Source organism: Schistocerca americana, chromosome 9 (genome assembly GCF_021461395.2).
Source record: "Schistocerca americana isolate TAMUIC-IGC-003095 chromosome 9, iqSchAmer2.1, whole genome shotgun sequence".
NCBI lineage: Eukaryota > Metazoa > Arthropoda > Insecta > Orthoptera > Acrididae > Schistocerca > Schistocerca americana.
This window is the reverse complement of record NC_060127.1, coordinates 105,288,125-105,306,024: the sequence shown is the minus strand read 5'-3', so window position 1 is coordinate 105,306,024 and position 17,900 is coordinate 105,288,125.

Sequence of the window (17,900 nt, the reverse complement as noted above, 5' to 3'; positions counted from 1 at the left end):
CTCTCATTGGAAGAGGCAGCAAATTCACAATGCATAAATTGGAATTCTTTGGTATCTGTGCTGGGAAAGGACAAAAGACCAGTAGCTGGTAGCTGACTAAAAATATGTAAAGTGTCAAAATTTTTGTCAGTATTGTCTTTTATGTAAGATGTCATGTTTCTCATTAACAAATTGTGTTTGACTGAAAAGTCAAATGTGCACATAAATTTGTGTTCTTCTGCATACAAGGGCCCAAGGACCTTAAACTGAAACCTGGTCCAGATTACAATTCTGTTCTTACAAAGAACCTCCAGAATTTTGAGGAGGTGAGTTAGAGTTTCATGGAAATAAATACAAGATTCATTACAGCATAGAAGTATTGCTAAGTATATGATCTGCAGATTATTTGCTAACTTGTCTAATAAATTTAAATGAGACACTAGGGGATTTCGATAAGATAGAAGTACTTAATGTAATGTATCCTAAAAACTACAGAAACGATAGCAAGCAAATGAAAGAAATATTATGCACTAACTAATTCTGCCACATGTATAAATTTCCTGTAATTGGTTTTGTTTAAGAAGGTGTTGAATGGTAGATGCAATGGAATGAATTTTGAAGAGCTAGAAGAGTTCATTTACGTTGATAAGTTGAGTGAGCAGTTCCCTCTTATGGGTTTAATTATAAAGTATGCCACGAGTCTTTGCCTGCACACAGTTGACTATGAGTGAGGACTTAGTTTCATGAACAATGTAAAAACAGAAATCAGAAATCCTTTTTCTGTAGAGAGTTTTTGTAAACTTCTGACGATTAATATCAAAGGGCCATCTTACGATGGCTTCGACTTTGAAAAGGCATTCACTGCGTGGGGTAGGCATAAAAAAAACTGATGTATTCTAATGTGATATGATATAATGTACTGCAAAATACACAGATAAATACTGACAGATTACTGTAGTGTAGGGGTGATATGGAATATGTGGATCTGTACATGCTTCAATTCAGTATACACATATTAAAACCCTTGTTAATAGCATAATTTATAAAATTTTCTAGTAACAGAATTTTGCACAAACTTTTCATATTTTGTGCAAATGTAAATTTTAATTTGTTCATTTTGTGAAATTATTGTATTTCGTAGCTTAGACTCTGACTCCAAGACCAATATCAAAAAACTTGTACACAGATTTGTTTATCTTATTATTAAGAATGATCTACTAAATTTTGAAAGTGGCAAGGAAAGTAACCTTTGAGGAAATTATCCTCGTGCTACAATATGTGTTCTAAAATTATCCAGCAACATCATGATCCAATAATTTGACAGAAAAATATTGAAAAATTACAGATTATAATCAATAACATAATGACAACATGTGCAACATTTGGTTCAATTATGTCTGAAACAGGTAAAGTTACATTAGCTTAGTTGTACCCGTGTATTTTCCCATCATCCCACATGAATTCAGAGTTGTACCCTCCAAGTGAAACCAAAGAACTGTAGGTAACAGTCAGTATGCTGAAGCTGTGTTTGAAAACAGCTGTGTTAAACAAATTTGTTTCCTTGGCCTTCCTTCCATTTTCTTATGAAAGGAAGGAAGACAGTGCACGATGTCTTCCTTCCATACTGGCATATCTAGATATTTTAATTTAAAGAATTCCAGTATTTCACAGCTCTAGAAAAATGACACAGGTGATACATTTTTAGCTACGTTACTCTCGGCAGTACTGGTTCGAGAATATATTTTCGACACAACCGACATACATGGACAAAAATATGGAGACACCAAAAATATGGCATGTTACTGTGCCCAGTAAGGTGTACAAATGCCATTAGCATTCAAAATAGCTTCCAGTCACTTCATAATAGATAAATACATGTTGTGTATGGTTTTCAGTGGAATCTGTACCATTCTTCGTGCAAAGTAGTGGTATACGCAAGTAACAATGATGAAGGTGGATAGCGATCACACACCTTTCTCTCCAAAGAAGACCGCAAAGGTTCAATAATATTCAGACACGACAACTGTGGTGGTCAGGGGATAGGCGACAATTAATCTTCGTGCTCAGAAAACCAGTATTGGATGATGTGAGCTGCGTGGAAAGGATCCCAGTTGTCTACCACGGGATGGACCTGATCAGCCAAAATGGTCACCTAATTCCTAGCAGTAATGGAACCTTGCAGTGTAACACTGGAGCCCGTGGAGTACCACAATGCGGCTGCCAAAGTCATCACCGATTCTCCACCCCGTTTCACTCTCGGGACATAATCTCAGCCAGAAGTCGGAAAAAGTGTAAAACGAGACTATCCGACCTAATGACTTTTTTCCACTGCTCCGTACTCCAGGTTTTAGGACTTCGGCACAACATTTTCCTGTACGGGCATTTGCATCACTGTAGTTCCTTCCTTAAGGTGCTCCCTTTGTGTCGATTTGGTGCCGACAAGGTTTGCGAGTGCAACATTCGGCTCTGCAATGAATTTTGCAGCTGTCACCGTTTTATCTTTCACGACAATCCGCTTCAATGCCCCTCCATCACGCTCACTCGACAGGCACTTTCATCCGCATCGGCGTTTAACATATGACTTTTTTCGCTTTCCTTGTACGCAATTTATATCTTCGATACAGTGCCTCTCGAAACACCAAACACGTCAGCTACCTCGTTTACAAAGCACCCATTATACGAACACTGACAATGTTTCTTGTGTTCAAATTCACTCATCTCCGACATTATGCACTCACAAGTACACAGAACGCTGTTCTGACCATGAAAGACATTGGCAATGCATTGAGGACCTCACACAGGTGCCATTTGTGGTCAAATACAACGGCGGAATCTGTAGGCACGGCTAGCATCTTCATTTATGTTCAAACTTGCATTTCTGGTAGTATTACCATATTTTTGTCCTGTCCAACACCCCCCCCCCCCCCCTCCCCACACACACACACACACACACTACCTATCTCCAGACTTGACTTTAGGAGTCTTTCCTGGTGCATTTTAAGATATATTTTGTGATGGCTAACTTATTTACACAAAATGTGAAATGATAAACATGATACAGAAGGAAATGTGCACCTTTATGATGCAACACAGTACTCGGAGGGCTCGGGGCAAGTGCCCTCTTGCATTGCATTCGTAAAGCTGCATTTTTGTGAAGGCTACGTAGTATGGAGGATCGGATAGTGGTAAGCCAAATAGTCGAGAAACTATAGAATTCATCAACAACGTAAGGAAAAGGATAGATTGCTACTCTCTGTAAATATGACACGGTGAGTTGAATGCTTGCACAACGAAAAGACTGTTAAATATTTAGATTTTGGTTACAGCCTTCTTCAGAAAAGGAAAAACACACACACAAACAAACATTCATTTACACAAGCAAGCACACCTCACAATGCATAACCACCATCTCGAGCAGTTTGGATCAGATTGCAACTGTCGTGTGAGTGAAAGAAATAATTTGGAGGGCAGGGAAGGGGAAGGGATAACAGGGTATGGGTGGTGGGGGGAGTGAACAGCACTACTCGGTGGAGCGTGCAGAGACATAGGAGGAGGCCACTGGGCACAGCTTTGGGAGGCTGCGGGGCAGGAGGGTGGGGAGTGGAAAAGGAGAGAAGCAGGGAAGGGCGTAGACGGTTGGTTGTGTCGAGAGAAGGCACACGGAGTGGGGATGCGAACAGGTAGGAGGTGATTGGACAGAGGGGCCGGAAACTGTTAGGCGGAGGGTGTGGGGACTGTGGGTTGCCATAGGTTGAGACTGGGATAATTTTTCGAGCAGAGAATGTGCTCTAAGGATAACTCCCACCCCAACAGTTCAGAAAAGCTAGTTGTGAAGGGGAAGATCTAGATGGCCCAGGTTGTGAAGCAGCCACTGAAATCGAGCATATTCTGGTCAGCTGCACGTTGTGCCACAGGGCTGTCTACTTTGCTCTCGGCCACAGGTCAGTGGCGGCCCTCCGTCCGGGTAGATAACTGACGGTAGCTGTACTGATGCAGTTGTTCCCTCGGTGAGACCTTAATCATATTGGGCGAAGGAGTTCTTGTCACTGCAGATGTGCTGTTCGCATATGACCGAGCTGTATAGGAGAGACTTTTTGGTGTAGAAGGTGTAACAGCTGTTGTAATGCAGGTACCCGTGATGATTGGTGGGTTTAATGTGGATGGAGCCATCAGAGAGGAGGAGGTTGACGTGCAGAAGTAGGACTGTCGATATTTTTGAAAATACTGGGAATCCGATATACCAATATTTAAGAAACTACCATCGTCACCCTTCGATATATCGAAAAAAAGTATTGACATACCGCCCTATAAACATATCGGCTGCACGTTATAAATATACTGCCAGTTTGAAGCTGTATATTTAAGTATTCTACATCTACTTCGATACTCCGCAAGCCACCGTACAGTGCACGGCGGAGGGTACCTGGTACCACTACTTGCCATTTCCTTTCCTGTTCCACTCGCAAATAGAGCGAGGGATAAACGACTGTTTATATGCCTCCGTACGAGCCCTAATTTCTCATATCTTATCTTCATGGTCCTTACATACAACGTATGTTTGCGGCAATAGAACTGTTCGGTAGTCAGCTTCAAATGCCAGTTCTCTAAATTTTCTCAATAGTGTTTCTCGAAAAGAATGTCACCTTCCCTCCGGGGATTCCCATTTGAGTTCCCGAAGCATCTCCGTAACACTTACAGTTTGTTCTAACCTACTGGTAACAGATCTGGCAGCCTGCTTCCGAATTGCTTCAATGTCTTTCTTCAATATGACCTGGTACGGATCCAAAATACTCGAACAATACTCGAGAATAGGTTGCACCAGCATCCCGTGTGCAGTCTCCTTTACAGGTGAACCACTCTTTCCTAAAATTCTCCCAATAAACTAAGTTGACCATTCATCTTCCCTACCACAGTTCTCGCACACTTGTTCTACCTTTTATCGCTTTGCAACATTATGCCCGATATTTAAATGAATTGACTGTGTCAAGGAGGACACTAGCAATACTGTATCCGAGCATTATGGGTTCGATCTTCCTACTCATCCACATTAACTTACATTTTTCCACATTTGGGGCTAGCTGCCATTCATCACACCAACTGGAAATTTTGTCCAAGTTGTCTCGTATCTTCCTACAGTCACTCAACTTCAACACTTTACCGTACACCAAGGCACTGTCAGCAAACAACCACACATTGCTGCCCACCCTGTCCACCAAATCATTTATGTATATAGAGAACAACAGCAGTCCTATCACACTTTCCCAGGGCTCTCCTGTGACACTCTCATCTCTGATGTGCACTCGCCATCACAAACAACATATGAGGTTCTGTTATTTAAGAAGTCTTTGAGTGACCCACATATCTGTGAACTTATTCCATGCCTGGTGATTTATTTGCTTTCAAATCATTCAGTTGTTTCTCTGTGCCAGGTATGCTTATTACTATGTCGTCCGGCTTATTATTATGTCATCTGCATGGGAGTCTGTTTGATGGTCAAATGATGGTATGTTTGTACAATTCTTCTGGGTGAACAATTTCTTGAATGTGAAATTTAAAACCTTGGCTTTTGTTTTGCTATCTTCAGCTGCAACACCAGACTGGTCGACAAGGACTGAATGGAAGCCTCAGACCCACTTAACAATTTTACATACGACCAGAATTTTCTCGGGTTCTCTGTCAGGTCCTTTGCTAAGGTGTGACGGTAGTAGTTGTCGTACACTTCGTGCATAGATCTTTTCACAGTTGCAGGAATCTCTACTATTGATTTATTGTTAGATAGTCTGTAAATCAACAAGCTAGCAGCCTGCTTATTCCCCTTAGAGCAACAATTGAAAGAAAAACAATGCACATTCACACTTGGTGACAACCGCTTTGCTAACAGTGGTAATTGCATGTAAGTGGCATATTACGAGGGCCACTCCAAAAGAAATGCACACTATTTTTGTAAAAATATAGTTTTCATTCTGCACGTGTGAAAGTTTTACAGTCTGTAGATACATCCTTCCTGCTTGTTTTCAGACTCAGTTCAACCTGTTCCCATGAGTGACGCTGTCACACCGTGTCTTCAAGATGGCTGCTACACTTGACGTTCATCAGAAGCAATGAACTGTCATAGAATTCCTGTGCTATGAAAACGAGACAGTGGGAAACATCCACAAGAGGTTGAAAAAGGTGTATGGAGATGCTGCTGTCGATCGCAGTACTTTTAGTCAGTGGGCAAGCAGGTTACGTGATGAAAGCGGGCACGGCAATATTGAGGATTGTCCTCGCAGCGGCAGGCCTCATACTGCACACACTCCAAATGATGTGCACAGAGTTAACGAACTGGTGACTGCTGACAGACACATCACAGTGAACGAATTGTCATGCTACATTGGGATAGGGGAAGGAAGTGTTTGCAGAATACTGAAAGTGTTGGCGTTAAAAAAGGTTTGTGCCCAGTGGGTTCCCAGGATGTTAACAGTGGCTCACAAAGAAACAAGAAAAACAGTATGCAGCGAGCTTTTGGAACAGTACAAGAATGGTGAAGATGAATTTCTTGGAAGAATTGTGACAGGTGGGCTCCCTCATTTTTCACCAGAGACGAAGAGGCAATCAATGGAGTGGCATCATGCAAATTCACCCAAGAAAAAAAATTCAAAACCACACCTTCTGCTGGAAAAGTTATGGCTACGGTGTTTTTCGATTCTGAAGGACTCTTGCTTGTGGACATCGTGCCAAGTGGAACCACCATAAATTCTGATGCATATGTGACGAGACTGAAGAAACTTCAAGCTCGACTGAGTCGTGTTCGACCACATCGGCAAAAGCAGAATGTTTTGCTGTTGCACGACCATATGTCAGTCAAAAAACCATGGAAGTGATCACAAAACTCGGATGGACAACACTGAAATACCCGCCTTACAGTCCTCACCTGGCACCATGTGACTATCATCTCTTTGGGAAACTGAAAGACTCTTTTCGCGGAACAAGGTTTGAAGAGGATGACTCCCTTGTGCACGCTGCCAAACAGTGGCTCCAACAGGTTGGTCCAGAATTTTACCGTGCGGGTATACAGGTGCCGGTTCCAAGATGGCATAAAGCAGTGGAGAGGAATGGAAATTATGTGGAGAAATGAAAATATTGTTCCTAAAGGATGTATCTACACACTGTAAAACTTTCAAACATGTAGAATAAAAGATGGATTTAAAAAAAATAGTGTGCATTTCTTTTGGAGTGACCCTCGTAAAAGGTGTACAATGGGTCCACTGTTCAGTTTCATCGTGTATCAGATCTGTCTGTAACACTTCATGTTTACTTCCCTGTTTTTTAATCTCTGCAAATACCAGCAACCTAGCAGCTGTAGTGTCAAAATTGTGCAGTGAAGTTAAACGTTGCAGTTTCTGTTGGCAGAGCTGAGTGCCGGTTATGTCAGCATTCCCCTTCACACTTTCTGCCCACCACAAAGACCAGTCTTGTAATTAAGACTTCTATTCGTCATTTTCAGCTACTGTTTTTGAAGAAATAGCACACTAGTTGCACTAAAAATTGTTTTTTTAATGCAACTGGTGTGCTATTTCTTCACATAAGAAATCCTGTTAATGCATTCATGCCGTGACCCTCCCAGTGCAGTCAGACATCTTCTTTGTACCACATATACTTCCTTTACACAGTCAAAGAGAAAGGACTGGATGTGACGAAAGCTCAAAAAGTGGTAAGACTCCTTCACACAGCAAAAGTATAATTATGTTGTACTACAATTTCAAAAGAACAATTTCAAATTTTTGCCAAAAACTGCAAAAAAATATAATATAAAATAAAAATATTGGCACACAATATCGCCAATATTTTGATATTTTATGGAGAAGATATTGATAATCAACAGCCCTAGCAGGAAGGCAGAAAGGTGGTGGCATTCTGGGTTGAGGAGGACCAGGTGAAGCGAATGGGAGGGAAGGTGTCGAGGTTGTGAAGGAATGAAGATAGAGTGCGAGTCCAGATCGTGAAGATGTCATCAATGAACCTGAGCAAGAATAGGGATTTGGGGTTTTGGGAGGCCAAGAAGGTCTCCTCTAGATGCCCCATAAATAGATTGGCACAGGAGGGTGCCACGCAACTGCCCGTGAGTGTGCCGTGGATTTGTTTGTGCACTTCCCTTCAAAGGTGAAAGTAGTAAGTTGTGAGTTGGGACAGAGTTGGCAAGGTGTGTAAGGAATGAGGTAGTGGGTCTGGAGACTGAAGGATGCAGGAAAAGGTAAGGTTCTATACCAGCAAGACCAGAGGCACAAGGGATGTCGACGTATAAGGAAGTGGCATCAACAGTGACGAGGAGGGATCCCGGAGGTAAAGCGGTGGGAATCTTGGGGAATTGACAAAGAAGTGATTCGTGTCTTTGACATAGGAGGGTAGACTATGGGAAATTGATTGGAGGTCTTGGTCAATGAGTGTTAAAATTCTTTCAGTGGGAATGCAATAACCAGTTACAATGGGGCCTCCAGGATTGTTGGTTTTGTGGCTTATGGGGAGCATGTAGAAGGTGTGGGGGAGGGGGAGGCGTGTGGAAGGGGGGGGGGGCAAGCCATAGGTATGAGAACAGAAATGGACTCAGGGTTGAGGTAATAGGGGGGTGGGGCCACGTCAGCCTTTAAGCACAGATTGGAGGTTATGTTGGACTTCTGGTATCCTGCACACCCGTACCTAAGTGGTATTCTGTCATTCACCCAACTCCCACAACGTCCCAGTCCATCCCTATGCCACTCCCAGTTCCAGTCCCTCGCCACAGGGACCATATTCCTGCGGAAGACCCAGGTGCGAGACCTGCCCAATCCAGTCTTCAAGCACCTTCCTACTCTAGTCCTGTCACAGGCTTATCCTACCCCAACAGAGGCCAGACCACCTCCAAAAGCAGCCGTGTCATTACCAGCTCTGCTGTAATCACTGCACAGCTTTTCCTGTTGGCACGACTACTGACCACCTGTCCACCAGGGTGAACGGTGATCACCAAACTGTGGCACAACGTGCGGCTGAACATAATGCACTTAATTTCAATGGATGCTTCACAACCCAGGCCATCCAGATCCTCCCCTCCGTGACAAGCTATTCTGGACTGTGCAGATTGGAGTTATCCTTACAGCACATTCTTCGTTTCCAAAATTACCCCGGCCGCAACCTACAGTAACATCCTGTCCCCACATCCCCCACCTAACAGTTTCTCTATCACATCATCCCTATTCACATCCCCACTCTCATTGTGTTCCACCCTCTGCCAACAACTCATCTTTCCCATTCCCTGCTTCTCTATTTTTCTGTTTCTTCTCCCCCTCCTCCCTGCCCCACAGTCTCCCAACACTCTGCCTGCTGGCAGTCTTGTGGTGCCTCCTCCTAATCCCTATACATGCCACTAGATAGTACTCCCCCCACCCCCCTCCCCACCAGCTCTCTCTCCACCTTCTTAAAAAACCTTAATCCTACTCCCAACATCACCACTGCTGAAGCCCAGGCTATACGTGATCTGAAGGCTGACCGATCCATCGTCATTCTTCCGGCGGACAAGGGTTCCACGACCGCGGTACTTGATCGTCGGGAGTATGTGGCTGAGGGACTGCGTCAGCTTTCACACAACACCACATACAAAGTTTGCCAAGGTAATCCCATTCCTGATGTCCAGGCAGAGCTTCAAAGAATCCTCAGAACCTTAGGCCCCCTACAAAACCTTTCACCTGACTCCATCAACCTCCTGACCCCACCGACACCCCGCACACTTACCTTCTAACTTCTTCCTAAAATTCACAAACTCAATCATCCCGTAGCTGGTTACCAAGCCCATGGGTACCAGGATGGCCCCCTCGTATGCCAACCTATTCGTGGGTCGCTTAGAGGAAGCCTTCTTGGTTACCCAGGCCTGCAAACCCAAAATTTGGTACAGATTTATTGATGACATCTTCATGATCTGGACTCACAGTGAAGAAGAACTCCAGAATTTCCTCTCCAACCTCAACTCCTTTGGTTCCATCAGATTCACCTGGTCCTACTCCAAATCCCATGCCACTTTCCTTGATGTTGATCTCCATCTGTCCAATGGCCAGCTTCACTCGTCCGTCCACATTAGACCCACCAACAAGCAACAGTACCTCCATTATGACAGCTGCCACCCATTCCACATCAAACGGACCCTTCCCTACAGCCTAGGTCTTCGTGGCAAACGAATCTGCTCCAGTCCGGAATCCCTGAACCATTATACCAACAATCTGAAAACAGCTTTCGCATCCCGCAACTACCCTCCCGACCTGGTACAGAAGCAAATAACCAGAGCCACTTCCTCATCCCCTCAAGCCCAGAACCTCCCACAGAAGAACCCCAAAAGTGCCCCACTTGTGACAGGGTACTTTCTGGGACTGGATCAGACTCTGAATGTGGCTCTCCAGCAGGCATATGACTTCCTCAAATCCTGCCCTGAAATGAGATCCATCCTTCATGAAATCCTCCCCACTCCACCAAGAGTGTCTTTCCGCCGTCCACCTAACCTTCGCAACCTCTTAGTTCATCCCTATGAAATCCCAAAACCACATTCCCTACCCTCTGGCTCCTACCCTTGTAACTGCCCCCGGTGTAAAACCTGTTCCGTGCACCCTCCCACCACTGCCTACTCCAGTCCTGTAACCCAGAAGGTGTACGCAGTCGAAGGCAGAGCCACGTGTGAAAGCACCCACGTGATTTACCAACTGACCTGCCTACACTGTGAGGCTTTGTATGTGGGAATGACCAGCAACAAACTGTCCATTCACATGAATGGACACAGGCAGACAGTGTTTGTTGGTAATGAGGATCACCCTGTGGCTAAACATGCTTTGGTGCACGGCCAGCACATCTTGGCACAGTGTTACACCGTCTGGGTTATCTGGATACTTCCCACTAACACCAACCTGTCGGAACTCCGGAGATGGGAACTTGCTCTTCAGTATATCCTCTCTTCTCGTTATCCGCCAGGCCTCAACCTCCGCTAATTTCAAGTTGCCGCCGCTCATACCTCACCTGTCTTTCAACAACATCTTTGCATCTGTACTTCTGCCTCGACTGACATCTCTGCCGAAATTCTTTGTCTTTACAAATGTCTGCCTGTGTCTGTGTATGTGTGGTTGGATATGGGTGTGTGTGCGAGTGTATACCTGTCCTTTTTTCCCCCTAAGGTAAGTCTTTCCGCTCCCGGGATTGGAATGACTCCTTACCCTCGCCCTTAAACCCACATCCTTTCGTCTTTCCCTCTCCTTCCCCCTTTCCTGATGAAGCAACCGTTGGTTGCGAAAGCTTGAATTTTGTGTGTGTGTTTGTGTTTGTTTACCAAACGAAAGCGCTGGCAGGTCGATAGACACACAAACAAACACAAACATACACACAAAATTCAAACTGTTGCCTCATCAGGAAAGAGGGAAGGAGAGGGAAAGAGGAAAGGAAGTGGGTTTTAAGGGAGAGGGTAAGGAGTCATTTCAATCCCGGGAACGGAAAAACTTACCTTAGGGGGAAAAAAGGACAGGTATACACTCGCACACACACACATATCCATCCACACATACAGACACATATATGTGTGTATGTGTGTGTATGTGCGCACACACGCATTTTTTGTTTCCATTTCTGAAAGAGGCTTTGCCTGAAAGCTAAATGTTTAACAGTCTTTACATTTTACTGGTCTGTAATTCAACGTGTCATCTTTGTGGTGAGTAGAATCTTCTATCCTTTTCCTTATATTATTATTATACCAATGCGGAGTTTGTATTTTATTCATTATTTTTTAAAGTCATATAACCTTATTTGTTTTCTAATTATAATGGTCAAAAACTGCACTAACAAAAAAAAATTCAGTTTTCTCTATAAAATGGCAAGTTTGGCAACAAGTAAATAATATAAACTCTTCCTGCACCAGCAGCGTTTCAGCTCTTGAGGAGATAGTTGTAGCTGTAGGTTTGTCATTTCACTTACAGTATTTCTATTTGGAGAAATTGTCTCTTTACACCTTTTTTTACTGCTTGCAGATGGTGATGCAAAGAAATACAGGTATTCGCACAATGAGGCACTTATTTAGCATTTACGAAAAAACTATAGCTACATATATGTAATCCCTGCAAGCTCCCTCTCACAGCCAAAAACATTCAGCTTGCCATTCAATTTTTCATTGCCTCATATCTGTTCTGTTATGTAAATCTACTGTTCAGACAGAACTATAGTCCGATCCACGAACGGTGGCAGTCGGTGTGTGTCGAGGCACAGATGGGGATTGCACTGTTGACAATTTCAAATGGCAGTTGTGGTATGTGTAAGCACATGCTTTCTGCTTGAAGAAAATGTGTATCTTGCAAACTATGTCTCTCACTTGCTTATGCGGAATTTACCACTTACTGCCACAATCGGCAATGACAACTCGCAACAAATGGAATCAACATTCACTAAACAACTCGCTAAGCTCGCGTTTAATGCTCTCTGTGACTCTAACTGTGGAGACCATCAAATGCATCATTTGCAGTAATGGATACAGCTCTACCCTAGGTGACAATATACTCAAAAAAAAAAAAAAAAAAGAATGCACAAAGGTACACCACTTACCACTTCTATACGGTGTCCAACAAAAACCTGTCAGTAGTTGCAGAAACTTGGTGCACCATCTCATCTATTAGGAAAATTTCAGATAACCTCACAAAAAAATTAAAGTCTCACAGTTACAGACCTGCATTTTATAATACTGACAACATATCAATAATTTTTATTCAATAGTAAATATGAAGCTGCAACCCTTATTGTGCATGAAATCACATGTAAGCACTGTGGAAACATGTATGTTGGCCAATCAGGCAGAGCTGAGGTAATTTGGTTATCTGGCCATTAGAGAAACTGGAGATTCAGAAAGAAAGATTCTACCTCTGCTGATCATCTTCTAACAGAAAATATTTAATGTGATGTAGAAAGTGAAGTTTTACACTCCGTTAAGAAAATAAGGTAGATGACCCTACTGGAAATCAACAAATACACTGCCAGAAAGAAACTAGTACATCCTTTTGGAGGTTTCCAGTTCACTCAAGATTTATTGTTACAACATTGCATATGGAGTATATGAAATGATTACATTAACACAAGTGGTTCTGAGGGACCAGGTATCGACCCATGTCAGAAGACCCCTATTACCACGTGTCGTAGCTTCCACTGGCGGCAATGTAGGTGCCGACTCGGGCATCCAGTCGATTGTACGTGTGGTGATGACTGTCCAGGGATTCATTACGCCACACCACCTCGACCAGTTCACGTAGTGCTGTAAGAGTTGTCGGTTGATGAATCACACAAATCACTTGTCGTCCCATCGTGCCCCACACATTTGACTGGAAACAAGTCTAGAGATCGTGCTGTCCAGGGAAGTTGCTGCACATCTTGCAGAGCACGTTGAGTTTCATAGGCAGTATGTGGGGAAGCATTGCCCTGTCAGAACAACACATCACCTTCCTGTTGCAAGAACGAGACTAACAACATTCTGCGCAAACTGAGCACTGGTTAACACCCCCTCTAGAAACACCATAAGTGAACAAGAGTTGTAGCTCATCACACCCTAGACCATGAGGCCAGTGTGTCTCGGATGAACACTCTCTCAGAGACAGTGTTCACAAGGTCTACGTCATACGTGCAAACGAGCATTACTTGCAGGCGGGTAGAATCTGGTTTCATAACTGAAGACCGTGGCACGCTTTTCCATCTTCCGAGTGATGCTTGACAACAATGGTCGAGCCGTGCGTGTCGATGCCACGATGTCAGTGGAAGATGGGGCTAGTGGTGTGTCTAACTGGTTCACATCTAGGCTCACGAGCCCCTGCAGTCAGGAAGAGTGTTGCTCCCACAGTGTTTAGATGTCGTCGTTGGCCAGGCAGTGGAGAAGGGAAGGGGTGAGGCACCACAACTGGTTAGGGCGCGTGATATCACATTTGTAAACAGTTTCTTCCTCATCACTAGCACTGGCCAATCACTCAGTTATTTTGCTGTCAAGAGTAGTCACAGTTTATTAGTCACACTGCTCTGACAATAATAATAGCCGATCGGAAACATTTTACAAATGTCACAACCCCCTCACTAGCTGAATGGTAGTGTTAACACAGAGGACATAGATTTGATTAAAGCTGACAGCTGCAATTGAAAGTGACATACTCAGCCCTGAAACGGAATCGTACGAAAATATTTGCACTCAGCTGTGAGCCAATGGTATTTATTATTTATTTGTCTATAAATATTATAATAAAAATGTCATTGTTATATATACCCAAGGTACTGCACAAGTAACAGCAAAAACTGAGACAGGTGAAAGTGTGTGATAACAGTAGCAAAAATGCTCCAGTAACACATGGATCTGAAAACTAGCAGTTTCAGTAAGAAGTATTGCCATAGTTAGTAAGAACATACACTTATCAATTACGTCTGAATCTAATTAGGCAAAAATTTCACCCATGGACCACATTTGAGGAATCTGGTATGTGCAAAATGGGACAGAAGTACATTTTACTGTTGTGCCAGAACCCAGTTTCAGACAGGTTAGCAGCGCTGAGTGGAAAACTGTGCCACGCAGCGGTAATAGCTACAGTGGACAGGTCAATGTTACCACATTGTTCTGAGACTCTCACGAGTGGGTGTCAGATTTTTGTGGAACACATGCACATCAGAGCCACGTAAATAGGTCTGAATTTTGAGGCAGAGCCACTTCAGGCTGTGGCAGCACCCCCGCAATGCCAGGGCCAAACGGGACGTCACCAGCAGCAGCCGCGGGTTCAAATCTGGTTTGAGCCAGCTACTGCCGGCACTGAGTTTCTTGCAGGACTCGGTGCCAGACACCGTCAACCTGCCATCCGAGTCAGCCACCACCCAAACCCTGCCCGAGGACAGAGGGTCATTTTCTGCACACGTCCACCTCCACACACTGCCACAGTGGAGGCGTGCAGGGCCGAGCCACAGGGCCGGGGAGTTTTCTGGCAAGACACTCAGTTTCACTGAGCCTACCGAGGCTGCCGGCTGTCCTTCGGCCCACTGTCGGCATCGTAGCACACCTCTCCTCAGTGGGTAGAAGGTGAGACGCGTGAGCTGGCGCCGACTGGGTTCGACAGAATGAGGTGTGTTTGCCTCACTGAGACAACGGTGCAATGTGTAATTAAAGTTGAATAAAAGCACTTCTTTTGGGCAGCAGTGTATCCACTGGGCCTCCCAGCCAATTGTCAGCACCACCCACCCTACTGAGTGCATCCACACTCTTCAGCTGGTGTAAGACAACATCTAATGTGCTAATGTCGTCCCAGAAGGATAAGTTGAGTGCAGCCTGTACCTTGGACTCCACGGTAATGTGACTTCAGTCTTTTAGATTTTGCCATCTGGAGTCATCCCAAATGTGAATTGTACAGAACTTCCTTTGACGCAATTGAAGAAATTGAGCAGTGAATTCTACAGTCTAGTATAGGTTTACAAGACAGTCAGGGGGGTGTTTTGAAGAATTCATAGATCACTGCACAGACAAGTGCAATATTGCTTCCAAATATGAGAATGACATGTTGCACACCTCCGTAAACAGACAAGAGAGTACAAGTAAACTGTAACATGTAACATGCAGAGACAGAGTTGTATACCTTTTTAAAGTAGCTCTATGTTGGAATGTTGCCCAACTTGGAGGCCATTTAATTGAAAAGTTTAAATTTCCAAAAAAATTATACTAATAAGGAAAACCTCAGATTCGCATTACACTACCTTATCAAAAGCATCCAGAAACCTATTACTGCTTATTAATATGAGGTGTGTCCACCTTTCTCCTTTATAATGGCTTGAACTTTGCTGGGGAACTTTCAGCTAGATGTCTAAATGTCTGTGGAGAAATGCCAGCCCATTTTTTCCCAAGAGCCGAAAGCAGAAAGGTAGTGGTGCCAGATGCTGGGTTCTGGACAGAAGTCAACATTCTCCTCATTTCAAAGGTGTTCCATTTGGTTCAGCTCAGAAGGGGTGGAAAGTCACTAATGGATTTGTTACTCAGGTGACATCCAATGACCAGCCCACATTTGAAGTCATTGATTCTCCTGACCAACTCATTATGATGTTACTGCTTGTCTACAGAAAACAATATACACTCCATCCCTTTTTATACTGTGATGGGAGATGGCGGGTGGGGGGTGGGGGTGGGGGGGGGGGGGGGGTGGGGGGGAGCACCTCTTGTGATATATAGTGGCAATTCTATATTACATAGAGCTGTCTGGATATTTGTGATCAGACAGTGTGGGTGCATGAATGCTGGAATGTTTTTGCTTCTATTACCATATATTTTCCACAGTGACATGCTTCACCACTAATTATACTGGCATAAAAAATTTATAACACCAGAAGATAATTCATGTAGAGTAATGAAAGTTTGAGGATACATTTTCCCAGGTAACATATGTAAGTGACTAATGTTACAAGATCACAGGTTAATGTAGGTGTGAAATAGACTGTTGCAAATGTGAAATGCTGCTGCATGATAATGGCGTCTTTGTCACATCATTCTTGACCAATATCAACTTGTTGTTGTTGTGGTCTTCAGTCCAGAGACTGGTTTGATGCAACTCTTAATCTCTGAGTAACTACTGCAACCTATATCCTTCTAAATCCAATTAGTGTAGTCATGCCTTGGTCTCCCTCTACAATTTTTACCCTCCACACTTTCCTCCAATACTAAATTGATGATCCATTGATGCCTCAGAATGTGTCCTCCCAACTGATCCCTTCTTCTAGTCAAGTCGTGTCACAAATTTCTCTTCTCCCCAATTCTATTCAATACCTCCTCATTAGTTATGTGATCTACCCATCTAATCTTCAGCATTCTACTGTAGCACCACATTTTGAAAGCTTCTATTCTCTTCTTGTCTAAACTATTTATCGTCCATGTTTCACTTCCATACATGGCTACACTCCATACAAATACTTTCAGAAAAGACTTCCTGACACTTAAATCTATACTTGATGTTAACAAATTTCTCTTCTTCAGAAATGCTTTCCTTTCCATAGCCAGCTTACACTTTATATCCTCTCTACTTCGATGATCAGTTATTTTGCTCCCCAAATAGCAAAACTTATCTACTACTTTAAGTGTCTCATTTCCTAATCTAATTCCCGCAGCATCACTCAATTTAATTCGCCTACATTCCATTATCCTCATTTTGCTTTTGTTGATGTTCATCTTACATCCTCCTTTTAAGACACTGTCCATTCTATTCAACTGCTCTTCCACGTCTTTTGCTGTCTCTGACAGAATTACAATGTCATTGCCAACCTCAGAGTTTTTATTTCTTTTCCAATGATTTTAATGCCTACTCCAAATTTTTCTTTTGTTTCCTCAATATACAGATTGAATTAACATTCGAGATAGGCTACAACCCTGTCTCATTCCCTTCTTGATCAATGCTTCCCTTTCATGCTCCTCGACTCTCATAACTGCCATCAGGTTTCTGTACAAAGTGCAAATAGCCTTTTGCTCCCTGTATTTGATCCCTGCCACCTTCAGAATTTGAAAGAGAGTATGCCAGTCAACACTGTCAAAAGCTTTCTCTAAGTCCACAAACGCTAGAAATGTAGGTTTGCCTTTCCTTAAGCTATATTCTAAGATAAACTGTAGGGTCAGTATTGCCTCACGTGTTCCAGCATATCTATGGACTCCAAACTGATCTTCCCTGAGGTCAGCTTCTAGCAGTTTATCCATTTGTCCGTAGAGAATTTTTGTTAATATTTTGCAGCTGTGACTTATTAAACTAATAGTTCATAATTTTCACATTGTCAACACTTGCTTTCTTTGGGATTGGAATTAATATATTCTTCTTAAAGTATGAGGGTATTTCACCTATCTCATACCTCTTGCACACCAGATGGTACAGTTTTTGTCAGGGCTGGCTCTCCCAAGGCTATCGGTA